An 11338-nucleotide genomic window follows, 5' to 3' on the forward strand; every position below is an offset into this window, starting at 1 on the left:
AGCAGCACCTTAGCAAGCTGCTTATATATACACAGAAGTATGCGAGAGTAGGCGGACTGGAGGAGTTTAACAGGTAATGAAACCTAAGGAGCACAACAGATTGGAGAAAAGAAACTGAGACTGGCAATGGCAAGCATACCACACATGATTAAAGAGTAAAGAGAAGAGATTAATAATAATCCAAACATTTGTAAAGCACTTTTCTCCTGTTGGACTCAAAGCGCTCAAGAGCTGCAGCCACTGGGATGCGCTCAAGAGGCCACCTACAGTGTTAGGGAGTCTTGCCTTGAACTCCTTACTGAATAGGTACCGACCCTAGCCAGGATTCAAACCCTGGTCTCCCATGTCAAAGGCTGTGCCCTTCCCAAGTACACTATCCAGCCACTTAGTAGGAGGAATACTATAAAACACATGGGGGGAGAATTGGTCATTTTATTAAATGGGGGGTGCAATCTGAATGTGAGTGTGGCTAAACAATATTTTTTTGTAATAATTCCCATTGCATCCTATTCCCTACTATACTGGTGCCCCAATAAATGTCCCCATTGCACATCTCTCTTTAAGTTTTTTTCTATCAAAGCATCCACCTGTTCAAAGACCCCCAATTGTCTCCTCCTTAGAGTGCTTTTATATATGATTATTACAGTGGTTCCTGTGCTGTGTGCCCTTTTATAGCTACCGCTGGCCACAAAACGAGTCCACACTTAATATTGATGTTGTTCATTTATTTCTCATGAATGGAATATAGTGGAACACTGAAGCACCAAGAAGCACCTTGATATATCCAGATGTAACTTCATGCCTTGTGGTACAACACCAAATTGCATGATACACCTTCAAACACCTTGGCACGCCGTGAAAACTGCATATAAACAACAAACCTTTTTGTTTCATTAGACATTAGATTACTTGCTTCCAATTTTAGAATGACATTAAGACACACATGCAGGGCAGTTTCTAACCTTTTTCACTCCAGGCAAGAATTACCACACACACACACGCACGCACACACGCACGCACACACACACACACGAAACACACACACACACACGAAACACACACACACACACACACACACACACACACACACACACACACACACACACACACACACACACTTACACACTTACACACTTAAAACACACACACACACACACACACACACACACAAAACACACACACAAAACACACACACAAAACACACACACAAAACACACACACACGCGCACACACACACAAAAAACACACACACACGAAAAACACACACACACACACACACATGAAAAACACACACACACACACACACACACACACACACACACACACACACACACACACACACACACACTCACACGAGTATGAACCATGTGGCATATAAGGTGGATGCTTATTACAGGGAGTTCCCAAGATACAAACACACACCTTTTCCTGCACTGCACTCCAGCTTAGTGTGTAAATGCAGAGTATAGTGAAGCAGAAGCTGTGCTCTCACCTCTCCACTGGAGTCTAGAGCTGTGCTTCCGCTTCTCCACTCGACCTAGTGCCCAGCATCTCCTACCACATGTAGCATGATTGCACGCAACATAAGAAGAGTGAGGTGCCAGCACTAGAGGAGACAGCTTCAACTCCAATATACTCTGCATTTACACATGGTGCTGGGGGAGTACAAGAGGGGGACAGGGACAGATAGTGACACAATGGAACATAAGGAGAAACAGAGAGACAGAAGGACACACTGGGGGGCAGAGGTGGCAGGGGAACTGAAGGAAGCAAAAAGGGGGGCAGAAGGAGCCACAGGGGGACAGTGGGGTGCAAGGTGGGGGGTGTATGTGGCACAAAGGGACACAGTGGCGGCTGCCTGCAACTTATACTATCCAGACACAGCAGAAGCAAGTGATAGAACACCCATGGGGACAGGGCTTAGTCCAGGGGCAGGGCTTCATCCAGGGGCATGCCACCCCCAGGAAAAATAGAACACCAGAGTCCAGAGCATGGCCTGGAATGCATTTGCCTAAAAACTGCCCTGCAGAACTGCAAGCTGAGGCATGCAGGAAAAATACTGGAGGAGCAACCAGGACGGGGCCCCAACTTTTTACCATTCCTCAATAAATCAAAAGACTTCCCAGCCTATTCTTAGTATAATGTGTTAATAAAGGAAGCTGTATAGATAGCTAAATAACTCAAACCACAAAGGTCTCAAAAACACATTTAACTTTATTTCAGTATCAAAATTGTATAACAGCTAGTATATGCACAGTACCATACCCCCTATAAAACCACCCAAACAGCATAATTGCACCAAACCACTAACACAGCCAACTGTAGACACACCACCTGCATTCATCACCCATGCCAACAAATACAGCACTATCCCTAATTGTCTGGGATTCCACCAATGTCCTCAGTAGATCAATCAATAGGACACTGTATTGGTTGTCTTCACTATTCATCATACTGGTCATTTTCTAGTTTAGTGGGTTAAGTAACAGTAGTGGTTAGTGCCCAGCAAAAGCTGGATGTATGTGTCAGTGCTGAAGCAAGCCAAGCATATGCCAGAGTTTCAGGGGAAGCGTATAAGCAGACTGTGCACAGTATGTTTTCCCTGGCTGGGCTCTCACTGCTCTGCGGTCACGCAATCTACTGCAATCCCTTGGTCCAGTGAATCAGCAAACATCCTCCCTCAGCAAATTGTAAGGTCGCCAGGGGTACCATTTGGACTACTTAAAGAGAAACCGTGACCAAGAATTGAACTTCATCCCAATGCGTAGCTGATACTCCCTTTTACATGAGAAATCTATTCCTTTTCACAAACGGATCATCAGGGGGCTCTGTATGGCTGATATTGTGGTGAAACCCCTCCCACAAGAAACTAAGGACCATGGTACTCCTGGCAGTTTCCTGTCTGTGAACCTTGTTGCATTGTGGAAAATAGCTGTTTATAGCTGTTTCCAACTGACAAAACAGCAAGCAGCAGCTACATCACCTGCCAGCAGTAACAATGTCACCATGGGATAAATGTCAGAATGTAAATCAGGGATTTGAAAGATTTTACAATGGGCAAACACTGATTAAATCATTTATACATAATTATTGTAAAAATGAAGCACTTTTTGATTACATTATTTTCACTGGAGTTCCTCTTTAAGGTTGCCAAGCAGCTGAAGCTGGCTCATGCTTCCTGGTTAGGGATGTCTGCAATGTGGTACATTCACTATGGTTCCTCCCATAACGCATATCACCCCTCTCTTGGGGCTTTGTCAGATGGTATTAGGTGAACACCAACCACACTTACATCTCCTGTAGTAGCAGATTTATAAAGGGACAGTTTCTTGATATAGCAATGATTATGTGACAAACTGTGATGCGGTGCCTACATTTGAAAGGAAAATGAACAGCTTACACTGAGCATACTATTTGATCTTTCTGCTTATAGCTGCTGTTTGAAGAACGGACCTGCATTGCATTGTCATGTGACAGTGGTGGTTGGTCTTACTGGCTAGACTTTTTTGCATAAATAAGTCAATAACCTCTTGTGCTAGGGGGCGGGGCTACACAGCGGAAGCTGGACCTCAGGAGACCCAGCAAATAGTTTAAACTTTATTTAAACAGTAAAACCCACACAAAGTCACTGCAAAATCGCTTTTCAAAAGTGATCCAAAAATGAGTTTGCATAGTTCATATATGTTACATTGCGGAACAATTGCTTCACAAATGCTGCATGCACCACAATTACAATTTGGCCAAATCGCAATCCCAGTTGTGGGTTTACCTCCATTTGCTTTCATCAGCGTAGTGCCTATATATTTTTTTTTAAATGTGTTGGGGAAAGAAATGCTGCCCAAGGGCCTGGGCTCACTGCCACGTTGCGTAGTGGATTTTAGCATCACGCATCAGAGTGTGATACGCACATCAGAGAGTGCATAGATTGTATTGTCTGATTGGCACATTTATGCGTTGCACAGCAGTGCATTCTAGCAACGCACTACTGTATCCATTTTAAATGCAATTCAGTATCGTTCAATGGGGTCTGCTCTGCAAAGTTTCAGGCATGCATTTTGTAAAAGGTTCAGCCATGTGCGCTGCAGGGCAATGGGATAGCGTGCCCAGGCCTTTATTATGTGGATTGGAGGAGCTGACAATCTACCTAACCTTTTTGGCAGGACACACTGCTAACTGTGATTCTGGTGCACACATTGGTGAATGTTGTGCTTCAAGAGAACCTGTACTGAGTAAAAATATTTAAAATAAACACACGAGGTAACTTCAAATGAACATTACATAGTTACCTCGCCATCAGTTTTTCTCAGAAGCTCACCCTTTTCTTCTGATAATAATCCCTTCCAGTTCTGACAATATTTTGTCAGATCTGAAATATATCAGTTGCTGTCAATAAAATATCAGTTGCTGTCAGTTATAGCTGAGAGGAAAACTGATGTACCAGGTAATGTCCATGTTTCCCTATGGCTCAAGTGGGCGATGTTACAGTTTAACTGTGTGCTGACCAGAAAGCTGTTATGGGTAATGGCCATTTTCAAAATGGAGGACGGAGAATTCCCTTGATCACAGCGGACAAACAGGACGCGGGACAGGAGAAAGACACTGAGGAGTACACTACATGGAAGGTAAGTATGACTTGTGTATGCTTATTTTGACTTTTAATTTTCAGTTCAGGTTTTCTTTCAGGGTAACCTGCTGCCCAATTGTTTTGTGGGGATCTGCCTTACTGTAATTATAATGTAAGAAGGGGTTGTAAAATGTCCCTTCCTAATAGCTGTTTGTATGATAACTAGAGCAATATTTTTTTTTATAAATGAGAGGAGGGCTACATCCAGGTTTTGCAGGACAGTCCCGTTGGTTTTGAATATATACATTTTAGGGTTCATGCACATTTGGCTCCATCCATAATTCATTACCACTCCCATTTTTCAGCATGGCCTGCTTTGCGCACTACACATTCATCCCAGATGTGGGCCCGGGGGTGCAGACGGCGTACATGGCATTTTTGGCTTTTTGGTGCAGGGTGAGCTGAATGATGGCTCATCCTGCTGCCGCATGAATTTGGGGTGGGGGATGTCTTAAATACTATTCTCCCTCTGAGTCCTCGCAGAAGTAATTTGTGGTCCAGCAATTGCCGGAAGCCCACATTACCTTGTGCAGGGCGCGGACTATTGCATTACTGCTATATCCGCGCCAAGCTTCTGTGCTATGCGGCTTCGCAGCAGATGCCAAAAAGCCCTGCTTCTTGCAGACAGAAGGCTAAAATGCACAGCAAGCAAGCTTCCCTTGTTATGGATACTTGACACAATCTATCATCTATACAAGATATATTGGTTGAATCTAAGTGTCTGATTACTTTAAAGAGAACCTGAACTGAAAATAAAAAGTCAAAATAACCATACAAAGGTCATACTTACATCCCGTTTAGTCTACTCCTCAATCTCTTTCTCCTCTCCTGTGTCCCAATTGTCCACTATGATCAATGGAATTCTCCGTCCTCCATTTTAAAAATGGCCATTACCCCATAACATCTTCCTGGTCAGCACACTGTTAAACTGTAATATCACCCACTTGAGCCATAGGGAAACAAGGACATTACCTTGCACATTCTGTTGTAACTGACAGCTGCTGATATATAACTGACAGCAACTGGTATATATCAGTCCTGGCAAAATATTGTCAGAACTGGAAGGGATCACTGTAAGAAGAAAATGGTGAGCTTCTGAGAGGAACTGACGGTGAGGTTAGTATGTAATATTAATTTGCAGCTACATCATGTGTTTATTTTAAATAATTTTACTCCCTTCAGGTTCCCTTTAAAGGGACTCAGAGCTGAAAAAAATAAAACGTTTTATACATACTGTACCTGGGGCTTCCTCCAGCCCCATCCGCTTGGATCGCTCCCCCGCTGCCGTCCTCCACTGCCCGCAGCTTAGGGAACTTGGTCCTGTCACTTCCGTCATTCGGAGCCAGTCTGACATAAGAGAAGTGCGCTGTTTGCATATCTCTCCAGCAGCCGCTGGAAGATCCTGCCAGATTCTAGCAAGAGTCATGTGCTGCCCTATTGTCATGCCTCTGCGAGTGTGATCTAGAAATCAGCCTCTGGACCGCAGGGACTCCGCTATTATGGCCAAGCAGATGAGCCTGGGAGATTAGAGCCATACTCGGGCAATGCTGCAGTAGCTGGAGGAGAGGCTGCTATGCTCTGTATGGTAAGGGATGGAGCTGCTTTGTGCTCTATAGCAGGGCTTTTCAATCTTTTCACTAATTGTACCACTTTTATCACCTGAAAATGTACAAGTACCACCCGTGTGCCTGCGCAGTAGAGCGCACCCAATCATGCTCGGCTGTTTCCACCAGAATTCAACCGAAGAGCTGCTACTGCGTATGCGGGTATGCTGACAAGGAGATCTTTGGGTGTCCTATTACTGGATCCCCTCTACTGTGGAGGAATCACTGTGCTGCCCTGCAGAATAGTTCAGACCTCAGATCAGCAGTAACCCGACTGACACTATGCACCATTCAACTGGCTGTCTCTTCACCACTGATCTGAGGTCTGAAGTATGCCACAGGGCAGCACAGTGAGGAGCGAGCGTGGGGGAGCTAAACTTTGTGGAGGCAAGATGGGACCAGGACAAGTGGCAGGCAAACCTGAGGTGTACCACCTGGCCAACAGCAAAGTACCACTGGTGGTACGCGTACCACAGGTTGAAAAGCCCTGCTCTATAGTGTCACCGGAGTGCTATGACAGACCATACACTGCTGCTGACGTGAAAAATGAGTCTTTAAAAGGAGTCTGCTGTTAAAGGAATCAATTAACGTTTTCACCTATACGTATTATAAAACCATACTTAACGTTTTAACATGGTTAGGCTTAATTTTTTACGGAAACACGTTTGCGCGGGCCATGTGCAATTTTTTAACCCTAATGCCACTAAATATCGTTTCACAATGCAATTAAATGTGGCACCATTTTTATTCCTTCAGCGCTGTGCGCCATTTTTATCTGTTCTGCCAAATAAGAGTCAGGTAAACTGGGGAATAATTATGTATCAGTACAGTAATAGTGATTTTAACTTTTGGATTGCCTGGTTAACATCCCTATTACTTGTTTACGAGATAAAATAAAGAATTGATTTTTTATTTTATGCCTGACAGTTACACTTTAAGATCTACCCATGTTACTCTATAATAGCTGTTTATCATAGTCCGCTTCAACAAATGTCCCAATACTTATATCTAAAGTTTAACAATTGTAGTTATGTTACTTCCGTCCCTTGTTATGAATACTAGAAGCATTCTATCATATATAAGGGATACACTGGTTGATTCCAAAGGTCTATTTGTAGATCTGTAAGTGGAGTCTCTTTTTACTTCTATACCTAACTAAATTTTAGTACAGGGCTAGACACTCTTTGAATACTATCTAAATGAAACTCATGTAAAACAAAAGTGCACAATGAATTGATCATTCATTTTTTTTTATTAATATTTTCTTGTTTTTATTAAGTTTCCAGCATACAAGAAATAATTATACAATTCATATAGTTGAAGCAATAGTATAAGATTAAACATTAATATGAATGATGTTATAAAGCAAAAGTACTCAGCTGAATACTAACTTGAATATCTGTGTACACATTAAACTAAAGTCAAATGTATATGCGACATAAATAACATTTATCAAGTAAAATGCAACATCAAAACACTTATGTAATATACCACATAAAAAGTTGGCACAGAAAGAAAAAAAAATCTCAAAAATATAGAATATCAAACAATCCCAATCATCAATAAGCTAGACCTATTTCTAGTGGAAATTTCCTCCCGCATATTACTAAAGTAAAGCTCAAGAATCCTCATTCAATCTCTATTAAGCCCAGCCAGTTTATGTGTTTTGATCCAAGATCATCTTGGGTAGCAGGAACATATCTCTAGCTAAGTTCTTCTGTGGCATCTTAGTACGCATAGTCCATTCAAAATTTAGATTAATACTTACAGCATTAATTGACCTTTTCAAGGTTGGGATGTCAGATGTCCCCCTAAATGACTAATTTCACACTGAAGAAGAATATCTTTGGCAGAGTATTTCACTGACAGAGAGGTTAGGGCCTGTCTCCACTCATCAGTTCTTCTAAACGTCAGTTTTTTTGCATGAGTTGTCTGTCAGTGTTGCACTGCTGTCCATTGTTTTTCTGCATGTGAAAAGTGCATTCAGGTGTGATCTAGCCCTTTGATTAGCATTGGTTGCAGTTTTCCTGTGCAGAAAATGCTCAGAAAAACTAACGAGTGGAGACAGGCCCTTACAGTATGTGGCCATGGGGCCGTGTGTTTCCTGGCCTACGCATGGCTCCAGCTGGGATTCTGAAAGGGCAATATGAGTTAAGGGGCATGCCAGGCTATGGGGAACAAATTATTTTTATTATTATTATTGCAGTAGTAAAACAGATTGGGCCCGATCCAATTCACTTTTTTCCAAGTTTAAAGGAGTCATCAGGGGGGAAAATGCTAATATAAGTGGTACTTACCGGGGGCTTCCTCCAGCTCCAGGCTCCCAGGACGTCCCTTGCCACAGCTCTGCCCGCAGCCGTTTGCCGCAGGTCCGTCCCGGTCCCTGGCGATGACGTCGCAGCCCGCTCTGGCCCACCTGGCGGTGATTGACAGCGCCGCTCACGCAGGCGCAGTACAGAGCGACCTGGAGGTCGTTCTGACATCATTGCCGGGGCCCGGGATGGACCTGCGGCAAACGACTGCGGGCAGAGCTGCGGCAAGGGACGTCCTGGGAGCTTGGAGCTGGAGGAAGCCCCCGGTAAGTACCACTTATATTAGCATTTTCCCCCCTGATGACTCCTTTAACAGAAGATGAAAAATGATTTCCCAAGAGAAACTTAGGAGAAAGGTAAATTGGATCGGGCCCATTCTATACAAAAAACAAACAGAAAAACAAAAACACATATGAGAATGTTCATGAAACAATTTATTTTACACTGCCACATCGTATTATACAAATCTTGTTTGTTGACCTATATTGCTAAATAAGGAATTATATAGCTACATATATTACAAAGAATGTGCAAAAACTCATAGAGGTTGATTCACTAAACTACAGTAACTGTAGAATGCATCTAGTGCAAGGCAATGTAATTGGTGCCAAAGGCACTAGAGTAGCGTGTGTTGTGCAATTAGTGCTACCCCTGGTACATTAGTTATGCACCCATTATCCATGTACTGCAGGTTCCACTATTTGTGCAATGCGCACTACTCTTTTACCGTCAGGGCCTGATTCCGGGAAAGGCCACAAAGGCCTGGCCCCTGGGCACCTATTGATGGGTGCAGCTTGACATGAAATAGGTGCTCCTGCATATAGAAGAGGAGGCTGGAAATGGGAAAAGCTGCCAGCAAATGGGAAGGAACACATGAAAAAGGGGGAGAGGGGGAGTGCACATGGATGTTAGGCATGGAGGAGGGGACTGATCATAGGATTGTAGGGGTGGTGTTGTGCATGGAAGAGAAGCCATAAGAGATTTGGCCTAGAGGCAGGCAAAGAGTAAATCCAGCCTTGAATACGGTTAGTGCCACTACAATTGCTGTGTGCTAGTTAGGTAGTATAGTGAGTCATCCCCGTAGTAACCAAATAAACTGCCACTTAGGATAGAAAGTAGAAAAGATATCATGATAATCCTAACGAAAGATGAATCACTGTTTGAATTCATTTTTATGACTGTACTATAAGGTTGACTTGAGCTAAATTTCCATTAGCCCTCCAGCTTCAGTGTCTGTCTTTTTTCCTCCCCCAGACACAAAAAAAGCATTGTAAATGGAAACAAACCACTGATTTTCCATGGGCTGTCAGTTGTAATGTGATTTTCATGTCATGATTTTCATATGTGCAAATACAAACACAAACAAACCTAATGGGAAGTCACCCTTACTGAAGCTAGTGATTATCAGAGAGCACTAAGCAATAAAAATGATCCAGAGAACTGGAAGTGGCTTTTCTGCTATATGGTGACAAATGACTGCTGCCTTCACTTGTGTCATATCAGACCACAGCAAGGATTACTGAAAAGCTGGTGAATTACAGTTTGTACTATTGCAGTCTCATGCAGCACCCACAGAAAATATCTATTTTGAATAAATACACAGCCTTCATTTATTAAAGGGGCACTATGGTGAAAAGTATGCTGTTCCATTATCTCCAGCATCAGTTAATATTATTATTTTTACATAGTTACATAGCTTCATAGTTAGTTTGATTGAAAAAAGACCCCCCCCCCATCAAGTACAACCAGAAAAAATAAATAAATACAAAAAAAGAACTGGTAATGACAGTGAGTTAGTGACAAAAGTAACATGATGAATTCAATGTATAATGAATTCTAAGACAAAAAAGGGGGAAAGAGCCCTGACTTTGTGAGCTTACAATCTAAAGGAATGGGGGGACAAGAGGTGGGGTAGAATACAATAAACCTACCTAGAGGCAGTGTGCTAGGATATCTAGTAGGAGTGCAACTTGGCCTTAGGACAAAAGGACAAACGGGAAGTGGCCGAAGAGAGTGTATGCTTGTCAAAAAAAAGTGAGTTTTGAGAGAGCATTTAAAGGTAATAAAGGTTAGAGAGTGACAGATGTGTTGTGGAAGGGTATTCCAGAGGGGGGTGAAGCACATGCAAAATATTGTATACGTGAATGCGAGGAGATGATTCTAGAGGAAGACAAAAGAAGGTTGTGCAGATCTGAGATTGCAATTGGGTTGGTATCTGGAAACTAGTGAGGAAATTTACGGGGAGCGAGATTGTGGAGAGCTTTGTAGGTTAAGGTTAAGAGGTTAAACTAGATCTTCTGGCTAATTAGTAGCCAAAGAAGAGCTTGACAGAGAGGGGCAGCAGAGGAAGAACAAGAAGAAAAATAAATGAGATGAGCAGCCAAGTTCAGTGCAGATTGGAACGGTGCCAGTTGGTAGTCCACAAAGTAGTATGTTACAATAGTCCAAAGCAGATATTACAAGTACATGTATTAACAATTTAGTTATGTCTTGAGTGAGAAAAGGTCAGATGCGAGATATGTTTTTGAGTTGGAGAAGACAGAAGCTGGTTAGGGAGTGAATGTGAGGAATAAAAGAGAGAGAATAGTCAAATATTACCTCTAGGCACCATGCTCTGAGAACTGAAGGTATGGGAGTGTTATTAACATTTATTGTTATATCAGAGATGTGGACAGAGACAATAAAAAAATAATACGTTCTATTTTACTCATACTAAGCTTTAAGAAGTGAGAGGACATCAGTTGTTTAATAGGGACAACATTATTTTCTTCATAGAGCTTGTGTTAAAAAAAATAGCT

Source organism: Hyperolius riggenbachi, chromosome 10 (genome assembly GCF_040937935.1).
Source record: "Hyperolius riggenbachi isolate aHypRig1 chromosome 10, aHypRig1.pri, whole genome shotgun sequence".
NCBI classification, from domain to species: domain Eukaryota; kingdom Metazoa; phylum Chordata; class Amphibia; order Anura; family Hyperoliidae; genus Hyperolius; species Hyperolius riggenbachi.